Source organism: Coturnix japonica, chromosome 11 (assembly GCF_001577835.2).
Source record: "Coturnix japonica isolate 7356 chromosome 11, Coturnix japonica 2.1, whole genome shotgun sequence".
NCBI classification, from domain to species: Eukaryota; Metazoa; Chordata; class Aves; order Galliformes; family Phasianidae; genus Coturnix; species Coturnix japonica.
The window spans coordinates 7,430,238-7,455,237 of NC_029526.1; the positions used below are offsets into that span (position 1 = coordinate 7,430,238).

The 25,000-nt window shown below is 39.5% G+C and overlaps 1 protein-coding gene across 14 annotated transcripts in view; it reads left to right on the forward strand.

Annotated features, from left to right (window-relative positions):
- The window catches only part of ZNF536 (zinc finger protein 536), a 315,331-nt gene that overhangs the window by 76,018 nt on the left and 214,313 nt on the right, over positions 1-25,000 (forward strand). For 13 of the 14 annotated variants that reach the window (XM_015874051.2, XM_015874058.2, XM_032447029.1 and 10 more), the window contains exon 4: positions 20,408-20,525. The gene's annotated coding sequence lies outside the window, so the exon portion shown is untranslated. Of the gene's footprint in view, positions 1-13,823; positions 13,930-20,407; positions 20,526-25,000 lie in introns of those variants that run through there. The other variant, XM_015874057.2, reaches the window with a different exon arrangement.

A 25,000-nucleotide genomic window follows, 5' to 3' on the forward strand; every position in this document is an offset into this window, starting at 1 on the left:
TTTTTTTCATTTGCTTTTTTTAAAAGTATCAGCTTGGAACTTAGCTCTGAACTATAAAATACAGTCCATTTTGTTCATGTGGTAAGGTAGTTCTGCTTGTGTGAAGTTTCATGTGCTGGAGGATTTTGGACATAAGCACAACCATAAAACAAGACATACATGGTAAATGTCTGCACTGTGCGATGGGATTTAGATTCCTAAATCTTCAGATGCTTAGTAATGTAAAATTCTCTTAGATGTCTCAGAACCTTATTTAGGTGACTGTCCTTGTTAGGTTCAAGTAGGTTCCTATGTACCAGCACTAACACCAGAACCTGATTGTGTACAGAACCTACATGTGTTGTAAAAAGGAGGGCCTCAGGATTCAGGAGCTCTATTGGGTGCCCAGTAGATATTGCAATACTGAGCTCTTACATGAGTGCTTTATTGGAACGTATGCAGAAGAGCTTTATTTCATCGGGACTGTGGCACTCTAGGAAATTCTAGAGCGATCATATATATGTAATTCGTTTTGTTTCTGTTCGGTGTTTGTGAGTCCTGTATATTACACAGTTGTGAAATATTTGGAAAACACATAACTGAAGTAGCGTTTCACATTTGTGTGTTCCCATAAGTGTATTTAACAGTTAATGAAAGCCATGGGACTGAAAGCTGTTGAGGCAGAAATCTTATTCAGAAGAAGACTAGAGCTGTAGTGCTCTCTGACTCATTTGATCCTCCCATATCTCCTTTGGGATTCAACCATTTTTAAAAGGAATTACAGATAGCAGTAGAAGAATAGCTTTGTTGCTGGCTATTCAGTCTGTGGTGTTTCAACATAGGACACAGATTAATGTAATTTATCGTGTTGACTTTTGTTTTCTGGACATCTGCTCAGTACACCCAAATTCCTTCTGTATAAGGCTCTGAGGAGCCATCAGTTGGTAGCAGTTATAAAACACTGTGCTAGATATTCACTGGTGACTTGGAGGTGAAGCTCTTTATGCATTGGATCTCTAGTGCCCCAAGCCATCCAGTTGTCTGCATCAAATAACCCCAATGTGCCTTGTGTCAAATATTACTGATGTCACTATTGACATTGTGTCAAAAAATGTCATACCTAATGTCTGTCACTGAAGAATGGTGGTAGAATCAAAATGTGACAAAAAACACTTAGGGACAGATAATGAAAGTACTGTATGTCTTTCTCATTTCCCCTCAAAGGGAACTAAGTAAATTGTGAGTGTCTACTTAAATTTTCATATGCAGCACAAGTAATTGTTTATTTCTAGACACAGAGGTTATAGATTTAAAATTCCAAGAAGTACTGGTAAATGGGTGACATTACCCCTGAACAAGTTCAAAACTACCCAAGTTAGCAGACAGAGCTGGTGTGGAACGGCTCCATGTGTTCAGCCAAGGTAGCAGATAGCCGTAAATACAGAGATGCAATTTGCTGAAAGACAGTACAGGATTCTGGGCCATGAAAAGTGTGGTGATGAAAACAGATTTGGTTCGTTTTATTGCGCTTCTCTGGATATTATTTGGAAGTGCTGTTTCTGAGTCTCTGGCTCACTCCGTGCGTCCTTTGCCTTCAGAAGCAGCATGGTGAAGCTGTGTGGCATTCGGAAGTCTCACGGCTGAGAACCTGCAATCAGCCTTGGGCAGGTGGCTGCAGTAATTCCAAAGCACTCCTTTAAAGTAACAATAATGAAAACAATGGAAGACTTTGAAGCAGCATTCTACTCTGCTCCTAGAGCGGCTGCCTGCTGTTTTCTCAAGCAGATACCTTGTGCTGCCCTGAGAGCCTCCTGACTTGTGTGAAATAGCATCAGCTTGTTGTCCAGGCAGTTCGTGTGGTTTGTTAGAGCCCCAAGGTCAAATCTTCTCAAGCAGTAACGAAATGTTAGGAGACAGCACTTGATTTATCCATCAAAAGGCTGACATATCATGAGCTGTTTTGGTTTTGTACAGTTTTTCATAAAGGAGTCGTATTCAGACAGTAAGCATCCCCATGTCTGGGTCAACATACAGAATCAATTACTGCTGAGCAGCTGTACCTACAGCACACGGCCTACCTGCACTGACTGTGGCTATCTGGGAGGCAGGGCTGACAAAACACGGAAATCCCAGTGCATGGTTCTTTTGAATCCCAAGTGCTTGGGATGGTTTTGGGGTTCTTAAGTAGCTTTTTAAGTTTTGTGAACTTGGAAGCCATGCTATTATTTTTTTTTTTTGTTTCTGAAGCATCTTTGTCTAAAACACAACAACAAACAAAACAGAGGATGTTCTGAGGATGCTGGTAAAAGTGCGGGTCAAGGAATGATAAAACTCATCAGTAGAAATATTCAGGAAAGTAAAAAAGACGTGAACGCAAAGTATTTGCCTAATTACTGTCAGAACTGGATTCAACAAATTGATGAAGTAAATCACTTATTGGCATCATTACATTAAATCCATTTTTTAAAATGTAGTCTTCTGCATTTTACCTCTGAGTTGTACAGTGTTTTCAAGTTCAGTGTTGCCAGTATTTGTCAATTAAGTGAAATGGCTGATACTTAAGATTTTGTGTGAGTCGCTTACTGTCCTACACTCAAACTCAGAACTCACTGAAATGTGTATTTGTACTGCTCAGGTAGTACCTCTGATCTCACTGGCAGGTTGTCTTGAAAAGAGCAGACAAGAATCTTCCAAAGCTTTGCTGGGAATATTGTGTAGTATACATCATACCCCTGGAAGGCTCCTATCCACATGCAGGCTCTCTCTGCCTTCATTGTCTGGTTCCCCTATCCTAACAGCGATCCTCTGTTACAGCTTTCATACCTGCGCTGTTTTTGAGTTAACAAAAAATATGAGACTACCCTGACTTAGGTTTGACTTTCAAGGGGCTTAGAAGCCCAGGAGATGAAGGAAGATGCCTCTGCAAATCTCTGTTCCAGTCTAAGTCTTGAGATGGCTCTGAAAGGAGAGTTTTCTTTATATTTTGTAGCATTTTCAGACATGAAAATTTCTGTTTCATACGGTGATTGGCCAAGATTGTTCAAGCTGTTCTACTTGAATAAATAATATGTACATTAAGAGATTCTAGAACTCTGACCTTCTGGCATTCACCTATGCTGATGCAACTGTGGGTTAATCCTTGCTCCAATTAAAAGAAAAAGGTCAAGAAAAGACTGAGTGGCAGTAGGAGTGTGGGAGTGAATGTGCTGGACTGGAATAACCGAGGCTGTGCTTAGGACCTTCACTTATGATACTAGAAGCCAAATCCCTGATCTACCTTGTTCCGAGCCAGACCTGAATGTAAGCCTCTCTCATTCAAAGGGAATAACCTTACTTCTAAGGTTTTCTTTATGAAATCCTGGTAATACAGATTTGTTCTGTTCTTTGTAGGGTTTTCTGCCTCTGCTTGCCCTCTAAAGCAAAGGCATGAATTCTGAATTCATATTAATTCTACAAACATTAATCCCCATTAAAAGAGTTAATGGCTGGACTTAGTCTTTGATACGGCCCTTAGCATGGTAAAGTAACACACTGAAGTTTAATATCCAAACATGGCACATTTACTTGCGTTTAAAGTTCTCTTTCTCATATTTAGCAGCTCAGTAATAAGAATACCTGTACAACATTAATACTTTAATAGTATTTACTAACATAAATATTTGCTTTCTAGAAGCAAAGTTACACAAAATTCCTGAACTTGCAGTCTAAGCAACTCTTGGAATGTTTGAGGTAAGAAAGCTGACCTTTGGGAAGATCAACATCACGAAAACAGAGTGACCACTGTTTGTAACTTGTGTCCATAGTGAGGGGGCTTGGAATGGCAGGAGGGCAATCAGTGCACACTGTGTCACTGTGGAACCTCTATGGAAAGGTCTTGTCGTTATAATTACATTGATAACAGAAAATATTTTGCATGAATTTCAGCATATCCTTGTACGCTCAAAACAGACAGTTCGGCAAGGTCTTTCTGCAACAGATAAGGGAAAATAAATAGAAAGAGACCTTCATTTATACTAAATGTTAGGAATTGCAAAACCTGTGTGGAAAGGAAGACTCTTGAGTCAGCTTTGTTCTAAATGCTGATGAAGTTACATTAACCGCAGCTTGAAGGCAGAGCAAAAAATGTCTTTGAGAAATCATCTTTTCCACATAAATTCTACCCCTTCTTCCTCAGATTATTAGGATGCCAGCTATTGTTCTCAAGTGTTTGAATTCAACATGCATCATAAAATACTGTATCCGTATATCCATATTGCTGCAGTTGTTACCCAAGCGACAGTCCTGACAGATAGCCAAAGCAGCTTTGATCAGGTGCGTAGATGACTTTTAAGTGATTGACATGTGCAAGAGTGAAGCTTCAGTCTTTCCTCAACTGGAGATATTTTTCTAACTGTGGACAATATATGGAAGTCTTCTACAGCAGTAAGCTTCCCACAGTTTATTTTTGGGACCGGTGTATGCAGGTGAGCGCAGACCTGAGCCTGGGGCAGTCTGGAATGATCAGGTGGTAGGACTTATTCCAGGGTGAGTTTGTAGTTGAGAATGGAAATAGTCTTTGCTTGGTTATAATGCCACTTCTCCTACTTGGATTATTTTTATTTTAAGGATTATTTTTTTTTGGCAAAGGGTCTTACACTCTCATATTTCTTTCCTTAGCAAAGTAGTCCTACTTAGCTAATTTATTTTTCGGCTTTAAAACATCAGCATTTTATAGATCTGAATTTCACAATGTGAGGATGATTGCTACGTACAATTTGCAAAATTGTGATTAACCAGTCCCTGTTTCGAGTCAGTTCTTCCTAATTCACAAAAGGCTTCCAAGAATAGTCTGCACAAAATTCAGTGTGCAAATTGTAGGGCAGATTTTTAGAGGGCAGTTTAAAGAATGAAGTCCTAAGGGTTTTATCTATATTTATATCTCTTGTTAAACCAAACTCTTATGTAAATGTTACAATCTGTAAATAACAAGCCGAGCAGCTTTCTTAAAGGAAAAATTGCATCCACATTTTTTTTTTTGAGATTTGGCTAAATTATTAACTTACACAATAGACTAATATACAAGTATATTTGGAAGCCACTAATGCTAGTCTGTTTCTTCATCTCTCTTTTATGGATATTTAAAGGTTTAAGAATACATAGACCTTTCTTTTTCCAGTAAAAACTGTCTTAAATTGAAAAACACTGCCCTTAGTGATGGCTTGAAAAAATTGAGATAGCTTTTGTATACTTTTACTTTTTATAGCCATTAATGTTGTAGTAAATCTTGTATTATTGTATACAGTCTAGATTATTCTTCATTCTTTTGCCTTTGGACAGGAAAGAAATTACTGGCTTCCATCAGTGTTATTGGCAATCCCCATATTCTGACATCTGTTCCTTTCTAAACATTTTACCAACCTTGATGAAATGTAGTTTAGTGTTAGAAGCTGACTTGAAGAAAAAATTGGATGATAAAAAAATAACATTGATTAAACACCAGAAGTAATTTACCAATGACTATCAATATTTTGATGGCCAGAGCAGTTTATTTCAGAAAAGCTTGACATTTTATAGAAATTTTAATCATATTTAGTCTTTGAATTAAGCTGAATAAATGATTTCTCATTTTTTAAACAGAAGGATGAGAGACTGATTTTGCTCTATTTTAATCAAACTCTTTGAGCTCTGTGAATGTTTGGGGCGCATTTTATATATACCATATAATGTACATCACCCAAATAATTTAAGAAAAAAAGGTTTTTTTAATTATTATTTTTTTTTTAATACACAGTGGTGATGTCATTTGTTGTTTTGCCCTTTGCATGGAGCTGTGCCAGTGGAATGCAAGACCTAGATTTACCTGTGCTGGACCAGGTGCTGGGGTGGGAGGGTCCTGTAGGGCACTTGAAGGACAAACAACAAAGATGACAATTGCCTGGTAAGTCACCAAGTGTCTTTATTAACTGTGCTTCACTGAGGTAGAGCAAAATAGTAAAAGATGGGTGTTGCTGTTTTCTCTGGTATCAGATGCAGAGCAATTATGGTTGGTCGGTGAGCTACAGGAGAAACCTTGTAAGAGGTTCTTGAGAGTTGAAGCAAAGGAAGGGGGGTATGCGTTTGGTTTCCAGGGTCCAGCTTCCAAGCTAATTGCATTGTGAAGGAGTAGGGTATGAATAATACCCTCCTGAGATAGGAAATATGCGGGAAATAAGTTGAGCTGCTATAAGGCCTATGTTCTGATGCCGTCAAAGAGGTAGATGTGTAAGAGGATGAGAAGAAGAGTTTCTTGGTGTGATTATTTTCTTTTCAGGGAAGCACTCAGCAGCAGTCTCAGTGTAGCTGCTGAAATTCATGTTTTTAACTATGGACTGGTAATGTTCAGTAGCAGAGTTCGGGCAGTGTTAAACTGCAAGAAGCATCTGCATTCTTGCTGAATCTTCTTCAGAGGAGCCATAATATTTCAAAGTGGGAGGAAGGCAGAGCTGTGTACGTGTAGGAACCACTGAGGACAAAAAGAAATTGTAGCTCTTGATGAATTCAATCAGTCGCACCAAAATTGTGAGAGGTGGAATTACACTTTTACCAACAGGACTTCATAGGGCTCCAAAGACTGCTTATGATTCTCTTATCTTGGAGAGTAACTTGAACTTTGAGGGTTCAATGTAGTTTGCTAGAGATTTGTTTTCTCCATCTTTATGTGAAATTTTAATTTGAAGGGAAATTTTCTGAACAGCTCTCCTTTAGAAACTCAGCATTTAATGTGTAAACAGTTTTCCTTTCATTTCCAGAGAGTCATGTATGGTAGCAGAAACTGAGTGGTCTGGGTTAAAGTGGTGTGTAAACTGACAGTTTCTGGATTCCAGTACTCTGTGCTAATCATAAAAAATTCACACATTTCAGCCGGAGACCTCTCAGCATGTTTTATAAATTCATCCAAAGATGAATGAATTCTCACGGTTCCTTGCTGAGGATATTTAGTAGAGAAAGTAAACATTATAGACAAAATGTCACTTTTTAGAAGTGCATTGTTTTTCTCAAAGCTGGTTTTCTTCCTGGAAATACATTGGCTTTAACTGTGTTTGCCTGTACCCACAAGTTTGCAGCGTGGTGGTTTGGAGGCAGTGTGGGGAAAAGGGGGTGACCCAAGTTGGGGTCCAGGCCTCTCCTGGGGCTTAGAGTTAATGACTGAAAATGGGAAACAGATCCTGACTCTGTCTTCTCCCAACAGATGAAACTCAGTTGTTTTGACACAGCTGTGTTTTACACAAACCTTAGGAAGAATAATAAAAAAAAAAAATCCACATTTTAATTTCCAGCTTTCAGGGGGGGAAGAAAGATGGGAAGAAGGAAAATTGTTACTCCATAGTCACATTTATTATTTCTTGTTCAAGTATGGAGAAATGAGGAGAGAGATTGAGTGGCTTTCCCCAGGTGTCACAGGGGTGACAGCAGGAGTTTCCCCAGGACCTGGGAGCCCAGGCTGCCCAGGTCAGTGCTGTAATCGGTAGAGGTGCCTCATAGACTCCTCGTACCATCTTACAGGCTGCCTTTAACATATGGTTTCAAATCTGTTGGTGTTCACCTGCTCAGATACATGTACAAACTACTAGTAGGAACTACATAAATATCTAACAGATGCACGCGTTCACCCTGGGATTAATGCATTCTGGACTCAGACCCGTCAGCATCACACCCCTTCGCCGTCGCATTTATTTTTTCACTTGCTCATGTGGTGTACACCTGTGACATGCTGGCGATGCACTTGCTTGCAGTGAGAGAGCCCCTCAGGTTCAAAGCTATCCTTATATCTTTGTTCCCTTATGGGTGAACCTTTTGAGGTTTTCTCTTAGCGTTCAAAAGGCTCGAGTGTGGCATTACATCTTTAAAACCTATTCTGACCCTCTTTTGAATATGCTGAATATAAAAGCAGAAATAAAGCAAGGAAAACTAGATAAATAGATGCAAGGAGACATCATAAGGGAAAAAAAAAACAGCTTCTGAGCTTGCCAATATTACTTCATGCTTTATATTGCAAACCTCTACACTAACAATAGACCACCAACTCATGCATCTGGGTGTGTGAATTGAAGGTACACTGAATGTGTGGGCTTTCCAAATGTAGCTCAATAGCAGGAACACCTGTGCTAAATAAGTTTGCATTGATTTTATGTTATTATTATTACTATTTTTTTATTATGATATTTGCAGTCCTCTTTTAGAACTCCATACAGGGGGAAAAAAAGGACTTTTCAACTTCAGATGCACAATTCGTGCAAGATTCGATGGAGGTGTTAGAAAATCACAGGGATTTATATGCACTAAGCAAATATAGCGTACGGTCATAAATGGAGGAGAGATTGTTCATTTTCTGCATCCAGGTTTGCTGATGTAGGTTGGCTCTGGCTCGTCTCCTTGCTGTTCTGTCCTGTTTTGTTTCTTTTAATTGAGCGGTTGATGTTTCAGTAGCCAAAACAACAACAGAAAGGTTAGGGAAAATATTGGTATTCTGTAAATGTGAATCTTAAGGTGAATTGTTGGTATCAAATTATTAATATTTGGTAATTCATGAAATGACATACCAAACCAGAGAGAAAAATCAGGGAATTTCCAAAGCTTTAATTCTCATCACTACCGAACCACGTAGTTACTATCGGTACTGATACTGTTTGGAGTCATACGTTAGGTTTAGTGTTATGTGTGATGCTGAATTTCAGGGGGAAAAAACGTTGCCTTTCACTGCCAAGAATTTACTGTAACATTCTGTGCTATGAATCTGAGAACTATAAAGTTGGACATCAGAGGTAAAATATAAGCTTACTTTCTGGTCAGCTTGTCAGCAGTGTAAATGAATCCAAGGGTTGTTCACAGGGCCGGTTAACCTTTTGTTCCTCAGTGATACCCAAATGTAAGGTTCTCTTTCATCTAAGAACCTACCAATTTATGTCCATAATTTCTATTAATTCTCCGTCTCTTTTTTACATTGTTTTTACTTGAAATGGAAAATACTGGTTACAATCCAAAGGAAAAATTTATAGCCTGTCACTGTAGCCTTGTGCTATTTTAATACAATAATACAAATGCATTCCCTCTTTGTGATAAGTGTATTTTTCCTTTTACTTTCTCATGTGATGCTGAGACCCTTTCCAGACTTGCTTTGTCTCTGTGGTACCAGGGATTATAAAAGCCTAAGGAGCCCTCAGGGATATCTGCTGACCTTTGCAGCAAAGGGACCAGGCTGCCTTGTTCTGTCCTAGTAAGACTGGGACTGTGGAAGGCAATGGGGCATGTGGTGCTGCCCTGTTAGGTCCCCTGTGCCCTTGTGATTGTTCTCCAACACACCCTGTAGGAAGCATGGCATCCACCAGCATTGGGGAAAGTACAAACTTTCCCAGGCTAGGTTGTGTTCCTGTGGATGTGCATGGTGAGAAGGAGAGGGAGCTCGGAGCAGAGAAGTGCTGTGTGGTTGGGAAGGAGGCCCACTGGACAGCATTTTCTTTCCAGCAATCAAGGGAAGATGGGAGTCCCGCAGCAGTAATGTGGACTCCTCTAATTACCACTTCCAAGTTATTTGCATCTGGAGCCCTTTTTCCCTTTCCTATCTAACAATTACAGAGTGGGATAGATTAACGTGCTGTGGAGGCTGTATGGGGGGCTAAGTTTCTCACTGTTGGCATGCGGTACTTTGCTGAAGTGGATGCTTTGAGCTGAAGCTCTGGGTTTTTACCTGCTGTCGAATCCCACACAGTTTTCTTCATAGATTGATTCGATTACCACCCAAATTATTTATTTACTTCCCCGCCCCCACCAAAGAAAAAGAAGCACATCTTAAAAAGCCAAAGAAAACCAGTCGGACACATGTTTTGCACATGAAGAATCACGTCCATAGTAAAATGGGATCCATATGTGTGTCTTGGATGTGAGCATCAATGCTCAGTTTAGCTTTGCCCACATGCCAGTGTGTGCGCTGCTGCCGAAAGCTCAGAATTTCCTTGCTAAATCACAGACAAAATCTGAACTTGGGGTTGTGTCAGAGTCATAAGTTCACAGTTTTCTGTTGTTTCTTTCCCCATGTATAGTGTCCTTTGTTTACAACCAAAATCCTCTCTAGATTAAACTTTAAAAAGACTGTGTGATTTAATGGACTTAGGATCAGATTCTAACCTCCAGCCTGAAGAAAGCCTGACTGCAGCACTCAATAGCAAGAGAGGATTGTTTGCAGTTGTGAAGCAATGACCGCCAAACATCATTTAGAAAAGAAAAAAGATGCTGGGACTAATTTTTGCATGGATTAAATATTCAGATGAACGTTAAGAAAACGAGTAACAATAGACGGTGACATACACAAAGGGTAAAAGAGAAATAACCATCCCAACGGAGCGTTGCACTTCTTTAAAACCATAAATATCTTTGGAAGAAAACTCCATATAAAGAACTATGCTGACTTATCTGCTGCACGTGTCCTGCAGAAGGTTCTGGACAGATGGAAAACTGTCCTGCATAAATCTGTTTGCAGTTTAAAAAATTTATACAGATTTTTGTTTTTTTTCAGTTCATCGTCCAATTTTGGGGCTTGTTTATGCTTATATGTTAATTTTATTCCTTCCTTTCACTTTCCTCCTAAATCAAAACAGTCTTGTAACTGCAAGATCAGGTCCCCGCTGTTGCTCAGGTACCTCACCCTCTTCTGATAGAGGAAAGTGTCTATGACTCCACTGGCCTCCTGAGGACTGGAAATGCCATCGCTAGGGCTGTCCCTAGGAAGTGGCTGAGGTAGCAGTTATGCCATTGCCCTTCTCCCTCTGAGGATGCAGCTGGAACAGGGAGACGAGCTTTGACTATCAGATTAGTTCCCTGTTGAATGCAGGTAAGAAGGTGAATTAGCCAGAGAACAATCTTGAAGCTTGACTTACTCTACACCAGTATTTGTTGAGTAATCTGAAGGCTGTTTTGTAGTACAGGGATGTTTTGCCATCACATCTCAGTTACTTTCAGGGCACAAGAAGTGGCATTCAGATTTTAAGTGTGGACTGAGTATTCCTGTGTCTGCACACAACTTAGATGGTTTCAGGGTGTTAATGGTATTTAGTATAAATAAAGCAAATATGAAAGCTAGTAATTATTCAAGCAAAACAGAGATGACTTCAGAGCATTTATTTTCATGATTCTTTTGTCTTATTGTTGCAGTCTTGCTCCTGAAAGATAAAGCAAACTGCCTGCTACTAGCTCTTCATTATACAGTAACTTTTAAACCTTCCTACTAGAGCTTGATCAGTTAATTCTTAAGGAAAATGACCTGTTTTTCAAAAGCTGTGATTTTATTTTTGTTTGTTATTACCTTCACTTAAGTCTTCAACTTTGACTCTGGGACTCAGAACTGAGCCAATGTTCCCATGTCATAGACAATGTTTTTTAAAGCTGGAGGGAAGCACGTGTCAATTGTTGTGTTATCTTTTATTAGGGAGCAATTTCTTAAAACATGAGACCCATAAAAAGAGCATTATCAGCTGGAGGGTTGGTTTGTATGAGTGTTTTTGTGATTTGTTCCTGAGCCTTCTCTTGAATGTTGTCCTTAAGTTCTGTGGTTTAACAAGTGTATTTCTCAGATACTTAAGTGAAGGGTGTTTCACTCTTCTGTCACATAAGCCATCCTTACAAATGCAAGGAGTTGAAGTTTTAGAGAGGAGATGGTTATGCTGATTTTACCAAGGTGCTGTTGTTTGCAGAAAGTGTGTAAATAACAACCAGCTTCATTTCCTGACCAGTGACCCAAATATGTTATCCATACAAATACTAAGAAATTTAGAGAAGTTTCTCATCCTTAAGTTGTGCTTTAAGAATCTTGTTGCAACTCCATAAGAAGTCTGACCATCTTATGTACCTGAGATTGTTGTCTGTGCAGTAATGGTATGTCCCAGGGAGTTTGGGACTCTATGCTATTTTAGGACTAGGACTACAGAAAGCACTTGAATATGAGGCTAAGATGGATTGATCCAGGCAATGTTTTGCTTGGCAAAAGATTAGGAAATATCATGACTCCAGAGCCAGTCTGTGCAGAAACCCCAAGGAGAAGGTCTTCCCTATCCTTTGGATGAGTGGCTTTATCTGTGGTGGTGTTGCTCATTCAGCTAACAGATAAATTTGCACTCATTTCTGGAGAAATGTTTAAGTCTGTGCTTGCATGAATGGTTTCATATGTTCATATGGGTGGTGAGTGCCATGCTGTGAACTAATAGGACCTATCTGTCGGCTTAGAATCCCATGGTATTGCTGTGCAGCCCAGCCCTACTGTGCACCGTCAGAGGACTCTGCCAGCGGAGCAGTGGCTGATAAAGACAGGCAGCAACAGCAGCAGCAGTGCTGGCCTTCTCCACAGCAGGGTACCACAGATGTTTCAGATAACAGAGTGAGCTTCGCTGACAGAACATGTGTGTAATATATAAAATAATGGGAACTGAAAGAAAAAAACAGGGCCACTCCAATCCACCCATGTAAAAATGTTTTTTATTTATAACTGAGCAGCTGAATACAAATGTTGTTTGGTTATATAGAAGTGGAAAAAAAAGAGAAGAAATACCAGGCTGATGTGGATGAGAAACTGCCTGGCTTCTAGTAAAACACTGCATTGAAATCTTTTTCTTGTCCCTTGGGTGGGTCCAGATCTTCAGCTGGGGTAAATCAATGCAATTTTAGTTCTTAGCAATTACATGCTTTTTTTTTTTTTTTATTTTTAACCTCCTCTAAAGATCCGACTGTGCTGTGGTTGTGGGGAAATCTTGTAGCCAGAGTTTCCTGTGTAACCCTATGGAAAGCTGAGAAGCTTTCTGCCAGAACCAGCTTTGCAGATCAGTTGCCGCCCTGAGTTTGTCAGGGTGGACCTGGAGAAATGGTGATGTGTGGTGGTGGCCCCCATTGCCAGACAAAAACCAGGCAGCTCTTATGTAAGATAATTAGCTGAGAAATTGAACCGTTACAGAAGTCCCTCTTTTTATAATAGGGGCTTATGATCTACTGTTCAAGTGTCCCAAAGAAGTCTGACCTAATACGTGAGGAATCCCTAAGTGAAGGAGATTTTGGGTGGCTTTCCTACATCAGGTCTAGCAGTGTGAGCGAGGAGCAGGAATGGGGCATCCTAGAAATGGCTGGGTCACCCAAAGGGGTCCACTGGTATCTATACTTGGTGCTCCTGTACTGAGGTCCCACATAGCCAGCTGAAAAAGGGCTGGAAATCAACCAGCAGGAGAAGGAGGCATGGGCTGTGGGCTGCCTGCTAGCCCCCCCATGTGCCCATACAGCGTGAGCCAGCACAGGTGCGTGCAGCTCATTGGGCTGCCTTAGGAGAGAGAAATAGGCAACAGGATTCAGCACAGTGGAACAGGAAGCTTCTATCAGAGGCTAATAAATGTTTCCTTTTAAAATGGGGAGATGCTTATGTGAGTCCAGATACAAAGGGAAAGTAAGACAGCCCCCAGAGGAATCACTGAGGTAATAAATGTACTTACTAGGGCAGTGTGTGCTGGAGCGAGGCAGAAATGGGCTCAGACCAGAAGAAAATTAGAACCTCAAGTGCAAGCTGAGGCTGGCTGGTCAGATGGAATTCAACCCTTTCCTCTGAGACAAGTGTGTATGCTTGTGCCTGCCTGCTTTGATTACCTGAGACTGGCATGGCCGATGAAAAGAACAGTGTATTATTTCTTCCACCTGTCCTGCTTGAAATAAGACTTGCAAGTAGAATATATGGTAATGAGCTGATGAAGGGTTGGGTTCTCTGGGTGTGTACAGGTGGTTCTGCTTCTACTGCATTGTGATGGATCGGGGTCTGGTCATCAGGTTGCTGTGATGCACAGCTTAGAGCCATCAGGTGGTTCCTGCTCTTTAGGACTGGCTGTGGGGTGATGGCTGGACCAGCACTATGCTGCATGTGCTCTTGTACCCTTTATTTTATTCCAGATAAGTTCATGGAAGTTGTGAGAGGTAATGGAACACTTACAGTGAAATCAACGTGAAATTGGAGACAAATGATCTGTAGTGACTGTCTCTGAAGCTGAAATACAACTACAGCAAAGTTGTGGCTGTATATACTTAGTGGTCAATTCAGCAAGGCTTGTATTTTCACTGTTCCAGTAAAGCAGGGTATGTAAAAGCAGGAGTTGCCCATTGCATTCTTTAATGGAAGGGAGTAAAATAATCCTGATTTGAGCATTGTCTTATAATTGAGATCCACATTAAACAGGCCAAGGTCAGAACTCTAGGCAGAAAATGCTCATCAAGCTGCCCAATAAGATACCTTTATTCAGCCAAATTGGAAAAGTTGTGCGTTACTCAAAAGATCAGAATAGAGTCCTTAGTGAGCAAGGTTAGGAGGGATAGAAACAATCGGCTTATATGGAGTATTTTTACTTCATAGGAATGTGGTTCTGATTGCTGAAAATGTATCCCTTGCATGAAGTACAAGTATAATCCTATGCCTACTTTGCCCTTTGAGTAAAAGTATGCTTAATAGCAATTTCAGGGAAAAAAAAATCTATTTAAAGCCTGTTGAGCAGAATATCCACTTTCAGAGGGAAACTATAAGTGAATAATGTTAATGGAGTTCTGTTTTGTAAGATGCATAGGACAACTAATAGAATCAAGCTACTACAATAGTGGATGATTGAATTACATTTAAGAGAGTACCTAATTTATGACCTTTAAAAATAGTTTTAGAGCTGTCTACTTGATAGGTTTTGTAAATCCTAGACCTCCTTCATACAAAAGTTTTAGGAGTCTCATCTCTCACTTTATATTATGGTCAGAGGACCATTTGTGCTATTGTACGTCAGCAGTTCCATTAAAATATTTAAGTAGGCTAATTACTAAAAGAAAAAAATTGCCCTCTGGAGAAAATGATTGTACCTGTTTATTAGTGTGGGAGAAGTTCTTAATCTGGGAGTAAATTCTGAACAAAAGCAATGAACAATGACCAGACCTGGAGCCTCCTGAGAAAAGGGAATTAAGCCTTATAAATACTGATTATTGAGTGTTTTCCCCCAAAACAGAAGTGTTTATTAAAGAAAAAACTAATAACTTTTACATAACTACCATCGATCACTGGCACGTTATGTAAAGGAACATGAAGTTTTACACCCTATTTTCCTTCCATTTACTTTGCTGTGAAACTCTTGATGCAATATTACCTTGTGCAAAGGAGGACCCCCACATTTGTTGCATGCCTTATTAAGTTGCTTTGAATTTCATCACTTTTACAGAGATGATCACTCTTGCAGTTATTTTATGTTGCATTCTTTGGGAAAGTAAAGAAAATCAGGAAGCCCTTCTGTGCAGCCCTGCCTGGGATTTATGCACAGATTCTGTGTGTGAATACCCTTCTAAAACTCTGTTAAGTTTTACATCGTTCCTTAAAACATCCTACAATTTTGTTAGCTTTTGTGCTGGAGAGTTACGCCTGCTGTGGTGTCATTCATTGCTCATCTTAAAAGAAGGCAGAGAACAAAGGTGGAATAAGCTGCTAATCTTTTGGATCAGCCAGACGTTACTATTCAGTGGTATATGGGAATTTAAGGCACCAGTCCTTAAGGGCGAGAGGTGCAGGAGAGGGGCTCTGGGGCTGCCAGCAGCAATCACTCCCTTGCAGCATCTCGGTTGGTGCGTCATGCTGTCTTAAATGTGGCTTTTGCCTGCTGGGTGCAATGGAGCTCTCTGCAGAGCATTGCATTTCCAGAGAGCTACAAATGGAATTGGCTAGTTTAGGAATGCTTTTTTTTTTTTTTTTTTCCTTTTCTTTCTTTCTTTCCAAGATTTTGCAGTAATTTAGCAAGGCAGGCCCTTACACTTTATAGTGCTTGCCATAGAGAACAGTGCCATAGTTCTGCCTGGGTTCCCTTTGAGGTAACCTCAAAATTGACCGCTGCAGATTTGGGGCAAAAAGGCTGAACTGCATGTACAATTAATGGGCAGACTGGAAAAAGGCAGTGAGATTTTTGTGGTCAATAATATTTACAGTTCTGAGCTTTATAATGTAAAAACTGTTTTGTTTTACAGAGAAGCTCCGTTATAGGTCAGCCCTTGTCTTAAGCAGCCACTTGAAAGTGCCCCCTTAGAATCCCAGTACAGTTTGCCCTGATCGTTAGTTAAGGCCCATTTCTGCCACTTCTGTGGTGTTTCACAGCTCCATATGGTGGTTGCTTAAGGCTGATTTAAGAGTAAACAAGAAATACAGGATTTCAGTCCTACAAAGGTATGGCACTGAGTCTACAGAGGCAAAGAAATGCAGAGCAGGAGCATTTCCTTTATTTCACACTTAGTGTGTTAGGAATCAAACAGGGAGTCTCCCTTTCTGTTTTGTCCCTCTTGATGGTTATTTATAATGCTACTTTTTCCAAGGCAACTTTGTTTGCCATTATTGATGCTCTTCTGAAAAAGAAATTTCTCCACCTCCTGTATCAGTACTTGCCATAGGGAGAGCTGCTGGCTTTGTCCCAGACTGCCTGGAGTCTGGATGCTTCTACAGGGAACATCTCTGGAGTAGCGGGGGATATTTTTGAGCATATGAGGGAGAATGTCAGGCTAAAGCACCACAAGTAATTTATAGTTCTCAGTTCCTGTGAAAGTTACCAGTGCTTCCAGTTTCTTCCTCCCACCCTTATTTGCAGTTATCAGTTATAGAATCTTGACTTAATATTGTTAATTGCATAGTAAACAGAACAATATTGTTTGCCCCAAGACAGATTACCATTTCTCATTACAGAATTCTCATAGACCACAAATCATCGATACCATCTCCACCAGTTATAATAAAGTTTATCTTCAATCTGATAAAAAGCATGTACTGAATAATAACTGTTGCTCTTATTGTAAGTGGTTTGAAAACATGCTTTTTTAGAAGCTGGGTAGCACTGGAGTCACAACTCTGAATATGGCCAGGCGAAGCGAGGTGAGAGGTGTGGACAGAAATGGTCAGATTTCCAAATGCTGCTCTGTGGTGCAGTGTGTGGGGTTGCACTTAATAACGGATGAACCTCTTACTATAGGCAGCCAACCAAAACCGCAGTCCCACTTCTCCTGTGTTTATGTGAGCTGGTACTTGAACCTGTTATTTGGTGTGTTACGTGTTTTCATCTTCAGCTTTTTCATGAAGAATTAAAGTGCATTTAGATGCTGGCAGAAAGTTTATCTCCTCGGTTCAAATTGCAGCGACCCTCAGTGGTCTGAAGGTTTCTGGCTCCATTCCCAAGATGAGTAGTTAGACCTGCAAAATGGCAAACTAAGTACTGGCTAAAATCAGGCTGAAAACTGCTCTCGTTTTATTTATCTCCCAAATCCTTTCTACTCCCAGTAGGTTCACCACCACCCACAGATGAAGAAGAAACTATTTCACACAACCCACCAATATCCATAAATGGAATAATATGGTAGAAATATAGATATGGTAATGCTTTTCAACTATACACAGTAGTGTATAAAACGAAAATCCTTCAGTAGTGAATTTCCTATTTTCCCCACTGAATTTAGGTAGCCATTAGACGTTCAACCTTTTAGGCCTAAAAGTTTCTGAGTTACATGTACTAAGATGGAAGCAAGTATAGCACTACATAAATGTACTTAAGAATAATATCATTCCAAATGTTAACTTCAGCTGAATTTTGCATTTTCCTACCAATGCTGGGTAAGATCAGGCGCAGCCATGAAGCTCAGTTCTAAATACAAACTTTCTCAGTGCCCAGCTCTGTTCTTGTAGCACTGGTTTGGTAAGAACTGCTAAAATTTTGAGCCAGTTTTAAAATCTGGGGGCTTTATAAGACAACTGAAAATACTGTGCAAGTCCAGCAGGGTTTGGATGTAGGTGTGTGGGTTTGTGGTTGAATCAGGTCCTGGTTTAATTCTGTGGGGAAAGAAGGATTCAGCAGGATTCTGTCAGAGTTGAACCCCAAACTCATTAAAATATTACAATAAAGTAATTAATGCACATGGCCACTAGACACTCTTAAAATGTAAATTTCACAGCTGTAAGAAATTAAATTTGTTTAAAAATAACAGAAGGCTCAAGTACAAATTATGGAGTAAAAGCCTATAAAATTTCAAACTTGGTTTTAAGGCACAGATTTTTTTTATTTTATTTTTTTTACTAGATCATTTACTTTAGCACTAGCATTCAGAAACTGAATTCTTTGTCTGTTCCTCTGAAGTTGTAGCCATGGAAGTTGTAGCCATGCACTGGTGTAGAACTGACGAGCTGGGAAGTTTTCTTATCAGGTCAGAAGTACAAGGCAGATTTTTCTTAAAGCACATCTCCCATCTTCAAGACTTTCCAGGTTTGCAGCTACAGCGACAATATTGTGGAGTTCACTGAGTGCTGGTGTGAGTAGTTGGTGCAGCTGGGATAAGAGATCTTTCTCTGTTGACACCAGGTATCAAAAGGGGCTGGGACCACTGCTTTGTCCCTACATGACTATTCTGCTTGACACATTGAACTTGACCAATTTGAGATAAGTCAGTGCCGCTCCACATCAGAGAGGCAAAGAAAATTAAAACTCTGTATGGAGTTCATGAGTGATGGAGCCAATTGGATGTTGCAAGGAATGCCACGTCTTGAGAGAGAGAATGGAGAGCCCTAATCCTAGATTCTCTGACACTTTCTCACCCATCACTGTTTACAAACATGGGCCTGGCTATAATGCAAGAAGAGACTTTGACTAACAAATATCCCACAGTGTATGTCAGTATGTTTACATTTGAAGCAGTGTTGAAATACAGTGTTCCACATAGGCTTTCTGGTGAACCAACTTCAGCAGAGGACTTGCTTGGTAGGAGGAAGGAATTTTGATCAGAATATGTTCCAGATGACTCCTGTTGGAGATCTACTGCACAATTTATGCTACGTGCATAACTATTAAAAAGTTCAGATTATGACCCCTCTAATGTTATTTTAATGCTATTTTTTAAATGTAATTATAAATCAAATTATATTTGAGATCTGAAGCTGACAGTGGTGAGCTGGAACACTCTAAGAGCTGCTTTAAAAATAGCCCCTCTCAAACTTTATTAGTGATTTCAGAAGGAGATGTGCAAGCGGGCTGGCTTTATCCACGTTGGTTCTGTCTGAGATAAGAAAACCAGCTAAGTGTCTGCTATAGTCTGGTCTCCTGAGACATAACACAGAATTTGTCATCTTTACCTTGGAACAACATTTCCATAGTCTAGAAACATTGGCTTCTTTGAGCTAAAGCACAAGGCATTAGCCTTGTACTTGTTTCTCTTCACTTTCTCTTTCTTTATTGTAACTCATTTACTTTAAGATTAAGATTTCTAAACACTGGTCAGACATGCAAAAAATGGAAAAATATGTAGAAAAAAACCAGCTTGTGCTATAGTGGGAAACACAAGCAGCCATAGGAGTGAAATGTGCATAGTGACTGAGGCTGTCATTTTGCTCAATGGAACGTGCTCATCTGAGGGATGGTATGTATGTGCTTGAGAAAGTGGGCTGGAAAAGAGACCAGAAGGACACAGATGAGAGGATGTAAGTGTTAAGCAGGGTTGAAATGTTCTTTTAAAATACACCTACATCGATTTTGGTGACTTACATATTTATGTATTTATATATGTATACATATATTTCTTAAGTAGATGTAAATATTTGCATTACATACTCTTGTAACTTGCCTGAAAATTAACTAATCCACAAAGATAGTGCATTAGATACTATTTAATTCATTTTTCCTTTAATACGGAGGTTAGTAAGGAAGAAAAAAGCCCAACTGGGTAGGTAGATCTGAATGTGTAAAGCATTTATTCTGTGCTTACAGAACTCTTCAGTGAATAGTACGTTTTCAGAATCTTTACTGAGTTGTGGTTTTTTTTTTTGTTTGTTTAGCTTATTTATAAATTTATAGTCATAGCTGGTTACCTAAATCACGTTATTTCTTCTGTTCCCTGATTGCGTGAGTTACATATTTACTTGATTCAATACACAATGTAAATTGCAAGCATTACAGCTGAACATACATCTCAGAATTTTTGTCTGGTTGCTCAGTTACGTAAATCAGGCAGGAGCAGGGAGGGGACGCACCACACGAGCTACTTAAGCAGCTAATACTTTTAAAACTGTGAGGTTCTGTAATCAAAAATATACCTTTTGACCGCCATGTGAAGACTATATAAATTAAGTGGTCTTAATTCGATTTCCTGATTAATGGTTGATGCTGCTACATCTACAGAATGAATGTTAAATTCAAACTTCAAGTTGAAATCTGAAATCAATGAATATTTAAGCATTCTAGATGTTGACTGTGAAGACGTGCTAATATTGGTACAGCACATATGCTCCAAATTTTGCAGACAGACAAAACCAGAAAATAGTTGTGTGTTCCTAATGCTGTTAACTCCAAGTTTTACTTGGAATTGCAGTGTTTATTAACATTTACTCAGCTCTCTCTTTCACCTTGTTTTGCAGATGGGGAAACTGAGGCAAAGAGGTTAAAGGGCCTCTTCCAGCCGCGGAGTGAGTTGATGTCTGTTCCTGCTCCCTAGACATGTGCACAGACTACTAGACTTCACTGCTCCGGCAGCAGGTAAGATGTTGTACATGTAATGTGATTAATTCTTTAATTGACTTAAATATTTCCTGGAAAGGTGAGAGACCCTCAAATATATGCATGTAAGATCTCTGTTTCAACTGAATCCCTGAAAATCATGTGGAACAGATTATTCCCTGTTGCAGGTGTAGAAAAAGCATAGATTCAGTGGTGTGTGCCAACTAATAGGTAAAATGTATCTGTGAATTAAACAAACACCCTTTTCTCTCACAGTAGTTAAACAGCTGGTGTTGGGAGATGAGGGCCTTTTTTTTTCCACCTTCAAATAATGCTCCTTATGGGAAGAATGCTAAATATCTACGACTTAAGATGCTGTGTTGTTGAGAACACTGGTGGCAGTGGCTAACATGAATGTGAGAGTATGTTCAGAATTTGCTCAGAACTGTGTGGGCTGTGTTTGCGGTGCAGTTGCTGCAATTCTTGCAGTTGTGGTCATTTTGAAGGCAGCACTGTAGCACGTAATGTTGGATCTACAACTTCTTAGAAAGCATTTTGGCATATAAAGCATTCAGGAGTTGCAGCTGCCCCAGGCAGTGAGATGTAGACACAGGGATTTTGCTCCGCAATGTTGAAAGCAAAAACTTCTTCATTGTGGTTAAGATTTGACATGAGTAAGGATTATAGGATTCCATCCAGTGTGAGTAAAGAACCCTGGAAAGAAGGCCATGCGCACAAGTGGAAAGGGTACTGCTGCAGTTCTATGGCAAGGTTGCTGCATTAGTTAGTGGGGTATGGATCCTGTCACCCTTTCTCATGATATAAATCACTTTTCTTGTAAGGATAATACAGTTTAGCCATGAATCAATCTGGATTCATTCAGGAAGTGTTATCAGAGCTGTGTGCCAGATCTCTACTTGGTGCAGGAGTAGCACCAAGGGGTAGAGTCAAAATCCCTCTGTGTGCTGACAGGCTGCTTACTTTTCTTCCCAACACGTGAAGTAGAAGATGGAGAATTTGTAGCCCAGTAAAGAACAAAAAGATTTTTGCCTTTGAGGAGCTTTCTGCCTCTTCGCCTTCAACAGGAGTAAAATTCTGCACTAGATGGTAGTTCTGCGTATGTGGGCGGGAGTTAGAGCTTGAATAGTTGGTCTGGCCACAGGCTCCTCAGTGGACGTGCATTCTCACCAGAGCCTCTCTTGGAATGATGGCTATAGTCTTAACACCCGATTCAGTGAGGAGACAAATCTGTTTCCCAAGACTGTAGTCTCTAAGCAGTAAGTGACAGGATCCCAGAAATAAGGCGGAGCTTGATAAGAAAAACAGACTTATGATGTAGGCATAATTGTATTTTCACTTCTAGAAGAATGCAAAGTGTTGCGTGGCACTGAATAGTTTGGTAGGCTTGTTCTGCTTTGTTTAAATACTTAAGTGTGCAATCCTGTATTTAAGACAGAATTTCTTGTACCTTCTGTGGCTTTCCCTTCTCTCAGCATTCAGAGTAAAGAATGTCCAGAATTTCAGAATTATTGTTCTCTCGTATCTGGGTAAGGACGCGTGCGAAGTAAGTTTGTGTGTGCTCCCTCCTTTGGTATGCAATCTACAGTCTATATTTAACTCTGTACATACACAGTGCAAAGAATCACAGCATAGTAGCTGTTTGGTGGTGACAACATAGGTATACAGTCACAAAAGAACTTCAGATAATTGCTTGAATGACATCTCCCCCAAAATGCTAATCTTCCTGTGAAGGGTACCCATTGCAACAGGCAACACGAGCATTTTTATGTTCTGTGTTTTCTGCTGCCGTGCACTTAATGCTGTTCAAACCGTATCGAAGAGACTTGAGGAAAGAAAAAAAAAAATCAGCCATTAAAGACTTGCTCTTTGTTTTTTCAATCTGTGACCCCAGCAATCTCTTTAGCAAGCCATGGTTCAGTAAACTGGCACACAGCAGTAGTTCTACAGTGGAAAAATCATAAAACAGATGGAAGCTTTACATTTTTGTTTAGTTTTTAAGAGCAGTTTTTATAACATTGCTTAAAATCATTCTGATGCATCATACTGTTTACACTTAAAGCTTTGTAGCTAAGATGTTTACACTATAGAGAATGTTTTAAGATATTTTATAGTTATGATATTTAGATAATTGGCAAGAAAAAAGATAGTTTGTTGAGATTACAGTGATGTTGGTAACCGTGAAGTAACTTATGAGTCTCAATAAATATGTCCAGTTCGGTGGAAAGTACAAACTCAGTTAAAACAACACAAGAGGGAATATCTTTTTAGTGAAATCATTTCCTTTTCTTAATCAAAAGATGACAGCCACAGCCTTAGAACTCCCATCTGTAATGCACCACTCCACAGATCTGCGTGCATAGCTTTGCTTTTTATGATTGATAAAGTTATATCAAGTCAATCAATTAATGTTCTGCATAAGTTCAGTCGAGTTATAGGCAAAAGTTAATAACGTCCGCGTTCCACGAAGAAGTGGAAGCGATCTAAAGTGAATCCCACTCATTTTCTCTTAGTACTCCATTTTAAAGATAAGTACATGTGGCTGTTTTCATGTAGAATGTCTTCAGAGCTTAGTTTTGGAACATTATGGAAAAAAAAAAAAAAAAAAAGTCCCCAAAAATGCATTAATCAAAAACAAGAACTCTTTTTAACTTTAGTAACTGCTCAGAAGTGAAGTATGAAATAGTCTGTGTGTGGGCCACAAATGTTGGGAATGCAAACATTTCACAATAAACATGTTTAAATGAAAGTACTTGGCTAGATATACTGGAAGATAGTACATGTTGGGTTAATTAATGCATACTCCATAAAAATAAACCTCACTTTAAAGATCTGACCAATAAAAATCATTAGTATATTTGGATCAGATGTGCTGATGGATGATTTTTGTGTGTACATTAAAGTTTTGTGAAGCGAACTGTCCTTGAAAAACCTAGAAACAGATTTCAATTTAAAGTCAGAACGCCCCATTATGACTACTTTGTGCTCTCCTGTAGTCATATTATGAATTATTTCAGTTTTATCTTCTATACTTGCGATTGATTTACTATTGATAGCTTTAAATTTATCATTTTAAACGCACGAATCGCAGCTACGTAGCAAGAAACTGTTCAGTTTCACAGGAATTGTTTGCCTGTAGAACACAGTATCTGATCATAGGCATAATCAAATTACTGTACCACATTACTTTTCTTCAAAAAAAAACCCACTTCCTGATCTTAAATTGAATCATTTGAGTACATGAATAAAATTTTACTTTTAAAAATAATAATCAACTGAGGGAAGTCATACGTATGCATATAAATATGTGAACTGGCTTTGCATTGTATTGTGCTGCTGATCCAGTTAGAAAGAGCAAAGCAATTTTTGCCAGTCTTTCATGTTGAAGAGCATCTTTCTGCAAACTGCTCTCAGTAAAGGCCAGGTGGTGATCAGTGCTTGACAGATGTCAGAACACAACACAGCTAATATACTGAGTTGCTCTGTAGGAATGCTCATTCTGCACCCCTTGGCCTAGGAGAGCCTGTATTTCAGTAGAGTAGAATCAAGTAGAATTTACCTAGAGACTGTTTTCTAAAAATGAGGTGGTTGCATTTTTACTTTAGTCCCTTCTCCAAAAATACGTAACTCTCCAAAAAAAACATAATATCAACAAGACTCATGTTTAATTTGCAGTCAAAATACAAGTAAAAACCTTTCCCCATGGTTCCCTGCAGCAAATGTATGATTAATTGTAACAGCAGTGGTAGGTTTAAGAGCATTTGTATGCAAGAATCTTTGTACCTCTGTGGTCATATTGACATCACTTAAGACTTGTTGTAACGATATCAGATCTATTCTGTTGAATTTACAAAGTCACTGCTCTCACATGTGAGAAAAACCTTTGCTCAAAAATCTTCACCCAACATCCTGCACTATATAAAGTTTTAGGCATTCTGTAATGCAACTCATCCAGCGGTTACCTAGTTTCCTGTGAGCACTGCAGAGGATTTAGAGGTGAGGTTATAATCCTGTGTTCAAATGGGGTAGGATTCTGTGGAAACTGGGTAGTACATTAGATGGCTGCAGAAGTACCATAGTCAGGTCTGATGCTGCCAATGGAGGGGAGTGAAAGTGGCTGCCTGGTGTGTAGTAGATAAGTATGGAAGAGGTCTGCAAATGCGCTAGCAGACAAAGACAAGAAAGCTTGGATGGGGCACAGCTGAAGAGGGAAGAACTGGAAAGAGACAGGCAGTCGAGCAGGCCCTGGTATTGGCAGGAAACACGATCTGCACAGCTGTATCCGTAGCTAACTTAAAACTGACATGACTTTCTTCCAATGGTGATATATATCAAACTCCTCTTTAAAGAGGGAATAAATGTTTTACCACAGTGAAAAACAAAATGGCTTAAAGCTGTTTAAAAAAACTTAAAAGAAAAAAAATACAAAACCAACAACACGATTTTAAAGGTGGTGACTATACATGCGTAGAAATTTAGTTCTAGTAATGGAGCTA